This window comes from Macrosteles quadrilineatus, unplaced genomic scaffold, assembly GCF_028750875.1.
Source record: "Macrosteles quadrilineatus isolate MER2022 unplaced genomic scaffold, UCM_ALF_1.0 Scaffold_9__3_contigs__length_116548681, whole genome shotgun sequence".
Classification (NCBI taxonomy): Eukaryota; Metazoa; Arthropoda; class Insecta; order Hemiptera; family Cicadellidae; genus Macrosteles; species Macrosteles quadrilineatus.
In genome coordinates, this window is record NW_026542602.1 from 27,520,058 (window position 1) to 27,534,191 (window position 14,134).

Genomic DNA, 14,134 nt, shown 5'->3' on the forward strand with positions numbered 1-14,134 from the left:
AATTGCAACGCAGGTCTTGTTAATGGCTAATTTGAGTAAAGTGGCCATAGAGTTCGATAATCCGGCTGACAGGGTAGTGCACAATAATGGTAATGACCCTGGATATGACCCATCCATTACTGTCCATACGACATAATACAGTGCTATTACTGTCGCAAATACAACTGTTGCTCCACCCATGATTATCGCAGCGTATCTCAGTTCGTGAAACTTATACTGATATTCCGTTATTTAACATGGTCGAAATATGGGTACATAATACTATAATGGGTTAGTTTTATTTAAATATAACTTTCGGCTAAGCTTGTCTAAATTCAACAATTGAAATCCATACAGAGAGAATTGATGCTCGGGGTTTAGGCATTTTAGGTTGGAGTTTTGCATGCTGTTCATGTTTTACTAGGGCTACTGTTATTTATTCAATTTATTTTCCCACAGAAATTTGCCTGTTTTCTCAAATTTTCTTTTACACCTTCTTTAACAGTGTCAGTGTTTGTTATTGATGATCTATTTTGTATTAATTCATTATTAAGTTGGTTAGTTTCTGCTATGCATGTTACAATAATATCATCTGCAAACCTTTTGGCATGGATATTATGTTTTGTATTGGGTTTAATTGCATGTTTAAATGTAGCATGACAATACCTGTTGTACTGGATGTATTTGGTGGTCAATAAAGAGTCTGAATCTGGATCTAAGTAAAATATAATAATTTATTACGATGTATTGATATTATATAAAGATATAATTTTTAACAGTCATATATACCCTAGCTGGGTGCCTAAAATTGTGTAAACAACACGACTCTAGCGACAGCGACATAAGGGATCACAAACACGGTCTGTGAGTTCTTCCTTATCCACTCCTTCTTACCCACTTAGTAAATAATAAGTTTGGGAGAGTCCTCATTATACAGACTGTCCCAAAAGTCCCGGACCGGTTTAATATTTTCCAAACGACAACAGATAAATCAATAAGATTTGGTACATCAACATCACACCTAAAAATCTACTTTTTAAAGGAAATATCAATTTTCTGTCACATCATGGGGACGTCCCGCGAGGAGTCAGAAGGAAATCTTAAATAGAAGCATAGGTTGACATGTACATCAAATTAAAGGTCTTTACTAGCAGAATATAATGCCGCAAATTTGAACTCAAACGGACAACCGAGTCAAGAATGACAGTGGTTCAAAGATTCATTTAATTTGCATTGCTATTATACGCTTACTCCTCGGGGGGGCACAGCCCTAGGAATCGGAAAAAAATTGTTAACGTAAGCATAGGTCGATATGCACATCAAATTAAAGGTCTTCACTAGTAGATTACAATGCCGTAAATTCAAGCTCAAAAGAACGCCTGAGTAAAAAATGGCAGTCGTTCAAAGATTCAAAATGGCGGATTCAAGAAATCTTTGAACGGCTGTCATTTTTTATTCAGTTATCCGTTTGAGTTCAAATTTGCGGCATTATATTCTGCTAGTAAAGGTCTTTAATTTGATGTGCATATCAACCTATGCTTCTATTTAAGATTTCCTTCTGACTCCTTGCGGGACGTCCCCATGGTATGACAGAAAATTTATAGTTCCTTAAAAAAGTAGATTTTTAGGTGTAGTGTTGATGTACAAAATCTTATTGATTTATCTGTTGTAGTTTAGAAAATATTAAACCGGTCCGGGACTTTTGGGACAGTCTGTATATATATATCTCAATCTAAATTTACATGGAAATTCTGTGAAAAAATTCAACGCATTAATGGTCTTAATATTGTAAAATAAATCTACTCTAACAACAAATTTGTGACAGTAGTGATCTTTACCTAGACCACGCTTCTTGGATGGACATACGCTTGCACACACTTGCCAACATAAGCAGTGTTAAAATACTTTCAGAAATTCATCACATATGAAGAATCATCTATACTGTTGTTATTGGTTTGTTCTTTTGGGTGTGTGTTCAGTAAAACCTTCAGTAATGGTTCAGTAAACATTGTGTTTATATATTTTTCAATAAACATTTTGATCCAATTTAAAGTAAATATTGTAACTTATTTATCTGAAAATTCAAATACGTATTATTAATAAAACTATTTTAATGCCAGCCTTTCAAAGTAATTTCAGTTATAGCATTTTTTTATAATTTATATTGTTTGCTTGCTTTAGCGTAGAGTCTATTAGGTCATGATAGTATAGATGCAACGATAAAATCAGGGAAGGACTTGTTCTAAATTGGTGAGCGCTGACCGTATTTACAAACGACTATGGCTGCCCTGCAGTGTGATTACGGTAAACGAAGCTGAAGAAAAAGGAACAGCTACAACAGTTGTAAACATGTTCTTGTTTTTTGTTACCTTGTAGTTTCTTAACGATGTTGTTTATACGTTATCGTAGCTAAAGACTGCTCTACATAGAGAATATGTTACTTAAAATAAATATCCTTTTACGTAACGTTTCATAATATTTTATATCGTAACCAACACAAAAGGTATATTTATTAAAACAGTACGACTTGACATTAGTACATTTTTTGTATTTTTTTGTATATATTTCAATCAAACAACATATTTATTATACTGCATTTGGAGTGCTGCATAAGTTGCTGTCGGTGAAATATGATCCATCTTTTAAGGTGGGGGTGATTTTTGATCATTTGAAAACGCACAAGGTCTAGAGTTTGACTTCTTTCCTGGAAGGCAATAACCACCATCTTGATTGCTTGTAGATTGGCCAATAAATACATAAACTGCAAATTACAAGGAAATTGTATTTTCTTTTAATTACACTCTTAGCCATCAATCGGATGCTTTTTGGATACCGGGAATTAAAATGGAAATCGTTTGTTGTTCATATTGCTAAGCCAAGTCTAATAAGAATATTAGGGATTGCATCGAATTCGCTTCAATGCAAAATGGGCTGGAGATTAAATTGCTTAAGGAGAAGCTTTGTAAAATGTACATCGTTATTACTTCATCTATGGTTGTAGGTATTTCAAACACCCTAATGATTCAGTATATTTCATTGACGTCCCTTAATCGGTTTAAAGATGTTTATTTGAATAAAAAATGTAGCTTAATTAAGTTAAGTTTAGAAATCTTGCTCCATATTATAGTTAAATGTTATTCTCATCACTTCAACAATATATTGTATTTTAAATATAAACTAAATAGGTTATTACAATTTGCAACAATGCACAACTTATTAACTATAATTATTTACCGATAGACATTTTGAACTATTCTTTGTTTAATAAATACTGCAATGGTGGTGATAACATAAAATTCTGACATATACCGTATTTACATAAATACATTTACATAAATACATACCGTATTTACAAATACGTATTTACATAAATACGCAAAAACCATTTTAACACGCATTACTTAAAAGTTATTTTAAAACTTACTGACTATTATAATGTGGTTAAAACTATATTCATATGCTAGTTTAACTATAAATATTGTTAAAAGAACAATGACATAACGATAATAATAATACATTTATTTTTAAAACCTACAACAAAAATACCAACGCTATATAATCAATGTTTTACAATTATAACTTGTGATGTACCGGTTTGTTCGATAGAAATATATTACAATTAACTTTACCCTTAAAGGGGTTTGTGAAAAAAAATAATATAGAACAATATTCTTTTTATTTGTTAACACTATACTGTAAATAAAATAAAATAAATTATCGGTTCAAATTTAAAAACTCGGTTCGGCTCTAAACAAGATTCTCTTTTAACATTGTAGACAAACTGTTTTTATTTTCTTACTCATATTTGAAATAAAAGTTGTAATTAGGTCATTAGCTGATTAATATAACAGTGTGATTACACGAATTGCAATTGTTTATATCGTTGGTTTATAACACTGCTTTAGTTCGCCATATTTGCCAATCAGAACCAGTTTCATTTGCTTGCAGAATATCAAATAACTCTACGAGAAAAACAAAGGTAGAGAAAAGGTAGCTGGTGTAAAAGTAAGATACTTCAAATACTACGTAGTTTTTAGAATATACTTATAAGATACCTATAACATATTTCGGTGGTGTAAATTTTAACCTTATGATGAATACTCATAATTATATGAATATGATGATTTGCAGTGAATTAAGTTGATGAAACGTATTTTGTCAGTATTTTAACATGAAAGAGTTTTCATTTTAAAGATTAACAAACATTTTAAGGCCAATCTTGTTTCTATATATTTTAAAATTAATTGTAAGACCGTTATCTGTTATTAAAAGGTTACCTTCATTACGTTATTTCAGAATTAATGGCGTAAATATGTAAAAGTGTAAATACAAATTATCTATACTTAGCTGACGGTACTTATAAAATACTTAAGCGTTCGGAGTTGTTCTGTTTTCTCTAAATGATAAATGTAACCTATATTTTACGAAATCACTATTTCCTGTCACAGCTACGAGCTCTAAGTGGGTTATAACTTAACTAAGGCTGTGACTGTGATATTGAACTGTGCACAGTCGCGCCATGTGGCTGCGTCTAATGAAAACGTGCACGTAAATCATTTCCATCTTTACTTATTCCAATTAATGTATTCCTACACTAGATATACAAGGCGTTTATAAAAAACTGTACAACTTCAAACAACTATAAGACCTGTATTTTCCACTTAAAAAGCGATGAGATAATTCAAAGTATAAAAAATCATTTTAAGTTTAAGTGCATAATAAGGAGTTTACCTAGCTTCAATTATATTTTCGGAACGTTCACAAATGTTTGTTGAACATGCCTCACATCCTTATCGCTGACCATTCCCTACCACGACATTTCTTGTGATGCAAACTGTCAGTATTTACAAACTTAGAACTAAGCCCTTACAGTTTCCAAGTATTTAGCATACTTGGATAACTCACTTTGTTTCTTTTACATTAACGCCAATACCAATCAAAATTGTAGACGGCTTTTTACGCTTTCAAACTACCATTCCAATTCAGTAAACGCCTCATTTTAGGCATAAGTACGACTAAACTGTAAATTCTACAAAGGTAAACACAAAATGATATTTAATTAAATATTTACTGTTGCCTTTCAACATTTAGTTGATGTCATTTTATAGGCTATAAACTAGTTTTTAGCAGAAAAAATTAAATAGTATTTCTAAACAATATAATATGATCTAGAAGGAAGTGAAGCCTGGACTGTTCAAGAAAACTCGTTAGTGAAAAAGTTTCATCCCTTTAGCCGCCCTCACCTGTAAACAAGTAGGAGTTTTTCATTAATTTAAATGCATCCCTTATTTTATGCATTTTTGTCATTCGCTCAATTACTTTTAAATTATAACATATTTGGAGTAAAAGTTGACTTATTACTACAACAATTTTTGAATGGTAAACTTCCAAAAATAATAACGTGTTTGTTGCCCTGGGTAAACGGATTTACATTATAAAATAATCGTGATTAAAATTTGTATTTGTTTTAATATTAATTCGTTTGGGTCGGCTATTATTAACATATGCATGATTATTTTTGTGAGTATTATTTTGATAGTAATTGGTTTTAATTTTCAACGGATGTATTGGTTTGATGTAAATTACTGATCCGTCAATTACGCCAACATTGAATCGGATTTAAATCAAGTGAAGCTCTTACTATGAAATATTTTTCATTACATAAGCGATAATATTATCGAAGTATTTTACTAAGGATCACCCAGTAACCTCATAGCATTGCAGTTTACACAAAAAACCCAATAACACTAAGCTGAACAATCTTACACAACTGGCCTATAGTTAGCGTATTCAAAAATTCCAAGCCTATAGTTTAAAATGTGTTCAGCTTTGGTTTATATACAAAATACTGCATTGAACAACGTGTGGCTGGAGTTCAAGATGGAGCTGAAGCATTAAATGACACGGAGCTAAAGCTCGAGGGAATAGTAGTGTAGTTTAGGTAGTCAGTTAGCTGGATATTCAACCATTGAATAAACTATTGTCTTTGTAGAATGGTCCGTAGTATGAACCCTTTACTGTTTGTCACGCTGTATATACTTTGACCTCTTTGCAACATTGCGAATTGCTAATGTCTTATACGAGTGTGATGTTGTAATAGTTGACTTTCCAAATCCAACAATAACAATTTACTTTGTATTAAATATGAAGCTATTGTTTTTTTGTGTATAAATGATAGCATTCCCTTTTTGGTTACATTTTGTTCACAATGTACAATTTACTGCATGTGTAAAACACATTTTCAGCAGAAATTTCTAAAATCTTAGACAACATAGCTATAGAACCATAGTTTGAATTAGCCTGAATAGAATGTATTAATATATGCGGAGAGTATATATTTTAAGTTTGTCTTGTACAAATTAAGGGAATCGGACGATACAAGGCAATTAAGCTGTAATAATTTACCTTATTTTAAGGATAAGTAGGTTGTTTTGGTGGTCAATAGGGTGTTTCCCAATGCTTATGACGTAAATTAGACCTTAGTTGGATAGATTGGTTGGTCTTCTTAATTTTATAAGTTAGTAGTTTTGTTTATTTTTAGACTACCGTTATAAATCTAAAACATTACTGAAGTCAGCAACTCCATACAATTCCATTACATACTATTACAGGCTAACAGTAAACTGTTTTTTAGGAATGGATATGGAACAGTGTCGTAAATAGTAATGCATGCCATGTTAATGGTTAATTTCAGTGAAGTGGTCGTAGATTTCGATGGAAAAGCTAATATACAGGACACTCTAATGGTAAAGACTGTGCGCACTGTCTATGTGGATATGTACAGCCTGTAGTTACAGTTGTGTTTAAATATTTATATTATTTTGTAAACATCAATACTGTACCATATATGCACCAAATATGCAATTTATTATTTTCATCACATATTGTAATAGGAATAGAAAACGTATTTATATTTTGTGCAATTAAATTAAAATCCAGTCGATATCCCTAGAGAAAATCTTATTGTCATTTGATAGAGTAATTAACAAAAATATTTATAATACAAGCACATATTATAATACAAGTCATAATACAGTATTGGTTACAATGGACATTACTGAGAATAACCTTTTTTGTTTATTTATGCTAAATACGCATATTTGAATCAAAACAATTGATAAGTAAAATTGTAGAGTCGTTCCATACTTATAAAAACGTTGAAGATTATTTTAAGTTTTTATATGTTTCTCGAGATGGAGTAATATGTACAAATGAATACTTATAAATCATGTTTACAATCAACAAAAGTATGCTGATCGTTGATAGTTAGGTATCCTTCCTATAAATTAATGGGCAAGCATGTTTCTTTAAAACATTTTTTATCAGCTCGTGAGCATCGCAGGGAAAATCTACGCATACTGTTGGAAATATATTTTCCTGAAGAAGAGCAGAATCCCTTTATAAATTAAATTGAACTCAAAAATAAACAAAACAAAATATTTTAAAAAATTTAGGAAAATAACATCGGTCTTATAGGTAGCCAGCTGGTGACGAAATAACAACGATATATAAACAGAAAATTAAAACAAATGGAAGAAATTCCAATAACGTGGTTATTTTTACAGCGTGGGGTAAATATTTTTAACCATGCACATTCATTTTGGTAGAATTTTCGACCTATTTACGACCTTAATCTATTTTAAAACCGTTTTGAATAGTTAATTTTTCATTTGACTGATTTTTTAAAATTATCCATCAAGCATTTTATTTATTTATACTTATTAAATTTTCTAATATAAAACTATATAAACATTATTTTATAATACTTATAACAGAAAAATAACTACGATGAAATTTGCAATCATAATGGAGGCATTACTTTTACGATACGCTTAAATGCAGTTTAACATGGCTAGGGATTTATTGTGGTTCGATTTGACCCTAGAGAGAATGTTTGGTAATGGATAAATTATTTCGTTTTGGACAGAAACCTTTTCCTGTTTTCAAGTGGTATTTTTTGTCAGCTTTCTTTTCCACTCAGGCTATTACAATACCACATATTTTGAATAGGAAAATGGATGAATATTACCAAAACAATTTCCTCCCCTACAACTAAGCTATGAAAAGAATTAAATCTAGTTGTGTCAATGTAGGCTGCATATTAAGAAATATCACACAATTCAACATTGATTTTTTTATATTTTAATTTACACAAGAATAAATTAACGCTTACTTGCTTACTTGTCTTCTTTATCATGATTTTCTTAAATAAATCCTAAAATATAGCAAAACAATCAAGGAGTGTTTACTTAATTAATAATTAAACCTAAATTGTCAAAATAGTAAAAATGGGTATACATAAACATTACTCATAACCTAAAAGCATATTTTTTTTTGTATAAACTGCAATTACTTTTGTGATGAAAAAGCATAGAGGAGCACAAATAAAAGAGTATTGACTGACAGAGAGCGGTGGTTAGCCTAAATAACACCCATGTCGCAGCATCACGACCCGACGTATAATTGACTTTATTTGTCGTTATTGCATCAGTTAGGGAGATTCACTGTGGTTTCAATTGACCGATTTGGCCTTCTGGCTCGCCAAATGTACCCCAGTTACATTGAAATAACCTTACTACTGAATCAGCAATTGTAACATGTTTACTCTAACTACTATTGTTTACAACATGTTTATTGTTTTTATAGTTTTAAATGTGAAAGGCTTCATTTTAACGTTAACTATGAATTAATGAACACCACAATAAAAATCTACTACTGTAATCCGCATTATGAGTACTGAATTAAAATCACACAACGTATTGTAGCAGAGTAATATTTCAATCGCGCCATATTATACCAGTAATAATAGCCTCACTGGAAGTCATTTATTTATTTTCGAGCTGTTTTGTATTGTACGACAACATGACAATTGGTTGTTATTGTAACTACTATTATGGGGCCAGACAACAAAATAAAATCGTTAAAATATCAACTGTGACATATTTAAGGCCTACTTAGAATTGATAGTCGTACGATTGATTAAAAGTATCTAGATCCCTTAATTTTACCAGCTTAATACAATATATGTGTGTATACAATATTTTATTTTCACTGTCAAAACTTCAATAGGAACCAATAACTAAAACATGACCAACGTTTGTTGAATTTTTAGTTCAAGAATCAGGGTTGCCAATCAACACCAACAAACACATTCCGTTTGCAGATAAATACAAAGTTGAATTGATACAGCATCACTGGGTTTCATGGAAGCTTCTTGAGAGTTGAGAACGAAATAGGGTGTATTAAACAAATATCATTCAGCGGCCTTGACGCTATAATCTTTATTGTAAATACATAACAGCAAACACGTAATTTCATGTGGAACTAGCTCAGTTTAGTAACACTTTTTCATGTAATATATATATAATATCGTTCATGTAATATTTAAAACAAAATACAAATATTTTCCATAAAGAAAAAAGAGCAATAGATGAACTTGGTTTATAGCAGTAGCTATTACAAATATTTGTTATTAATTGCATCTACTTTAATAGTTGTATGTCCAGGTCTTTAAGAATATTGATGCATGAGTTTTCTCTTTTATGATGGATTACACTTTTAAATAATAACAATTAGATGATTTTGTATAGCATCTAATGTTCAAATGTGTAATTCTATTGATCATGATAAAGCTAAATGAGTATTTATATGTTTACATTAATTACATTTTGATAGAAAGAATCAACTAAATACAATACTCCATATATAAATAATGATTTCGGTAATGGTCTACATAGCCCTTGTTACCCGTTTCATGTTATAAAATATTTAATAAACAGAAAGATTTTTCAATTCAACAAAGCCTTTTAAAGAGCTAATCGTAAGACGATCCTTACTTATTGGATTTTAATTGTCCACCGTGGAAATTGGATCACGATTGGCAATGAAAGATAGCAAACACAATCTATCTCCGCAAATATTGGTCCTACGATTGGTAACATTGAGGTTCAAATTTTGACCGAGTATATCTTTCCTGAACATCTAGATCGTGGAAAGATAAAATACAAATTGATTTTGCGGGTAGGTAAAAATAGGTTTTTTTTCAATTAATGAAAACATATCCTATACGCTGCATCCACTTAGGTACTTGAGATAAAACAAATACTAAATTCTACTTTCAATTACTGAACTTAATTGTTATCAATAGATAAGCGTGTGTTTAGAATATGCTATAATAAATACGCTATATAATCAATATGCTGTTAAAATACTCTCCCTATTTAAAATATTTTTTTTGTGTGGTTTTTAAATCGTTCAGTTAGTACCGAATAAAAATCACCTTTGTAATTTTGGGTCCCCCGTTTGGAAAGTAACGAGTGAACAGCATATAAATATATACAAATACGACACAATATCCTTAAATTGTTAATTTTAGTTTGCGATGAAGATTACCTTTACTTTTTTTGCTTGTGTGTAGGCAGTCATATTTTCTCGGATAGATATGCAAAGTAGTACTTGGTATAGTTTATTTACGCTAGCCGACAATTTAAAGTAATTGTATGTATTGTTTTTTACAAATTCCTTTTCATTAAAATGTGCATATTAGTTTTTGTTTATAAACTACATTATTATTACCACCATTATTATTACATTATTATTAACATTAATAATATTTTTTTGAACACAATAAACCAAAGATAACTGCAAAAGTGATAAAACGTAAACTTTCATCGTCTCGGGCAAAATTATTAATTAATTAGTTTAGGAATACATTTAATTAATTGTTAAATAAATCCATAAATTATATGTTTAAAAATATATGTCACTGATTGCAAAGATGTTTTAGTACACAAAATCATTCGGAACAATCCGTTTTCACTTAATCTTCAGTGCAAGTTGGCAATCAACAAGAGCAAACGCAATTCATCTACAGTAAATATTGGACACAATATTAGATTGTTAACACTGTTGTTTTTGGTTTATGGGTGGAAACTAAATTAATGAATAACTCATTTTGTTAATTTTACCCAAATTCCCCCAGTATATATATTTGATACAATGAAATTAAATTGAAATGTAATTGAAATTGTATGTATTCTTTTTCAACTATTAAACAAATTATAAGATAATAACCAACGCTATCCAAATGTTAATTGAGAATATAATAACTTTTAGCTAAATGTTTTTATTTTTTTCATTTAAGTAAATCTTTTAAATCTTTCTCGTTTTAAAGTAAGCTCTCTTAGCTAATTTCCTTTTTTGATCCACAGCAAAACTGTTTTTTCGTAATGATTACGTTGAAGGTGTTATGGATATTTATTGGTGTGTTTTTAACATTTTTCATAATAATAATCCCATAATTATTTTTAAGGAAATTTTTACAAAAAAAGATAAAAAGATAAATGTTTTTATCCGGACGATTGATAATAGATAAACTTATTTAAACTATTTTACTTTTACTGGTTGGTATGCGAAAAAAACTAAGATAATTTTAATTTATATTCTTATTTTATAGTACATATAAAATAATATGAGTTTAAGAACTGTTCAAACGTCATGTTTATTATCAACTAAAATCACTCAACCGCATTGTGGGTAAACCATAAGCTGTCACCGGCGTTGAAACACCGGTGTAATTCCTGTGATCCAGGGTCGTGTTAAATATGCAACATCTACTGAGTAATTGCAACTGAACTGGTGTGACTGAAGAGGTAGAATAAACAAACAATGTCTGTGTCCCTTAGCAGGAAAACTCGAGTAAAAATTATCTGATTTAGATTATGATTATATGATTTTATGAACGTATGCCACAAACGTTTAAACCGATGTTTATTTTTACGAGATCATGAACCAACATAGTCGGACACTGGAAACATAGTTTTTTTTTTTCATTTTATATGGTTGAAAATTTGATTTTCTCATGTTGACCTTTAAAACATAGAATCTCCCAATTTTCCCTTAACATTTTTGTAGAGTCAAAAATTAAAATCATTTAGTAACGGCAATTTAATGTGTTTTTTACTGTTAGTAGTTATAGAGAAAAGACAAAATCTGAATCGAAACATCCCACGTCATTTTAGAGGAGAATAACTTTGTTTATTTTGATCGAACTTGGAAAATTTGTTAATTTGTTGCCGGATTCTTAATTATCATTATACTAAAAGACAGAGTTTATTACCTTCCCTATAGCAAACATTAGTACAATTTAAGCCTAATGCTATTTGAATGGGGAATAAATTACAAATATTTAAGGGATTATTAGATGTAAACGGTTTTCATTTTGTCTACAGGTTTTGCTTCAGTGAGGGCAAGGTTTGGGGTGGTGAGGGATTTTAACTCTCATCAATTTCAATAAAAGATTTATTCTTTTACACGTATTTTATTTCAGAAATATTCCATAATACTAAAGTATAGTGTTTTTAAACCAAATGCAAGTAGCCTATTAACTTGATTTGTTTTAGGTTACCATGTTTATTCATTACATACATTGTAGCCTATATGAAGAAAGGATTTTTGTGGAATTTTTTGACTTTTAAGTCTGGGTGGGTAGTAGAGGCAATATGGCAAAGAGACATCACTTTAGGCACGTTTTCCCCATAAGAATAACATGGGGATCATTTTTTGGCCACCAAAACCAAAAATCCTGATCTTTGCCTAAATATCCCTATATAATTGTCAAACCTTATTCCTTACTTATTCCCCATAAATATATTTGATATTAAGCTAAAAAGCTATTTCTTATATTTATTGACCCTTACAAGTGTAAATTTAGAGTAGATATAATACCAGAATATGACCCCACTTTCGGCGTTTTAGAGGCACTTTTAGAGCACTTTTTATAGGGGAAAAATGAGAAAAAAATGGAAGAGTTTTTTTTGGCCACTTTTTTTAAAGACCCAGCTCTCGACCTATACACCCCTATATAAATTGTCTACTTTTTTAATACTGAAAAACATGTCTGGAAATGGTGAGCTTTTTTTAGCCACTAATTCCAAAAATCCTGCTCTCGACCAATACAAGCCTATATTAATGTTCAATACCATTGTACAACTATATTACTATTTCAAACCCACATCCATTCGCATGTATATTCACAAAATCATCAACTTAACAGTGCGAGGTTTGTACGCGAAATCGGCTCATGGCATGCTCCCGGTCATGCTCCCGACCTATGGTCAGGCTTCTCGCTCCCGACTCATGGTCAGTTTTCTCGTCTCTAGTGGTAGTTCTTGATTAAGCCTTGGGTGGGTGACCTCCTGTTGAAGTAATTTCTAGTTAAATTGTTTAAATTTTTTTAATTTCTAGCTAAAAATTTTGAAAATTTCACAATTTCTGGTTAAAATTTTTTTAAATTTTTGAAAAATCTATAAATAGAAGTGACATTCGGGTGATATTTCATTCTGGACCATGAGGCCCACCTGTCAACACTGCTCCGTGTCGCTCTCCACCAAAAGTAACCTCATTCGCCACTACAAGGTAATTCATCAAATGAAGGTGAAACTGTGTAAAGTTTGCAATTTAATCTGTGATAATAACGCGGCTTTAAAATCACATATATTACAAAATCACAAGACTTGTAATTTCTGTAAAACGAATGTTGTTGGACATTTTAAAAGACACGCCAATTCTTGTATCAAATGTCCATATACAATGATTAAATTTGTCGGTGAATCGATTAGAGCTGACCTTAAAAATACTCTTCAGTCTTGTCCTCTGCCGATAAAATGGACTTTAGTAAGGAGAATCAAATTTATAAAATATTCAATGGATCAAAATGGACAATTAGTCAATGAAAAAGAATGTATTGCAGATTTTAGAAGCCTTACTACCTTAACTATTGAGAAGAGAGATTTAAAGCCTCAAATTGAAAATGCACTTTTAAAGATTGATGCTTCCATGCACAAATATCAAGCGGAAGGTAGTGGATGGATATATGACCATACTAAATATTGGCAGTTACATGTTTACAAGTATAAGCCCCTAACTCCAAAGTCATATATACCTACACCAGAGAGTATTAAATCGAAACATGCAGTTTTAAATATAAAAAATGATGATAATAAATGCTTTCTTTGGTCGGTATTAGCAGCTTTATATCCAAGGAACTCTAATGAAAATGCTAATAGAGTCTCCAATTATGTACCACATGAAAGTCAGCTGAATATGTCAAACATAAAGTATCCTGTGAAATTAGCTGATATAGATAAATTTGAAA

The 14,134-nt window shown here is 30.6% G+C and overlaps 1 protein-coding gene across 1 annotated transcript in view; it reads right to left on the reverse strand.

The window, feature by feature from the left end:
• Positions 1-14,134, reverse strand: part of LOC129004133 (hemicentin-2-like) — a 275,956-nt gene that overhangs the window by 14,322 nt on the left and 247,500 nt on the right. The gene's annotated exons all lie outside the window — the stretch shown is intronic.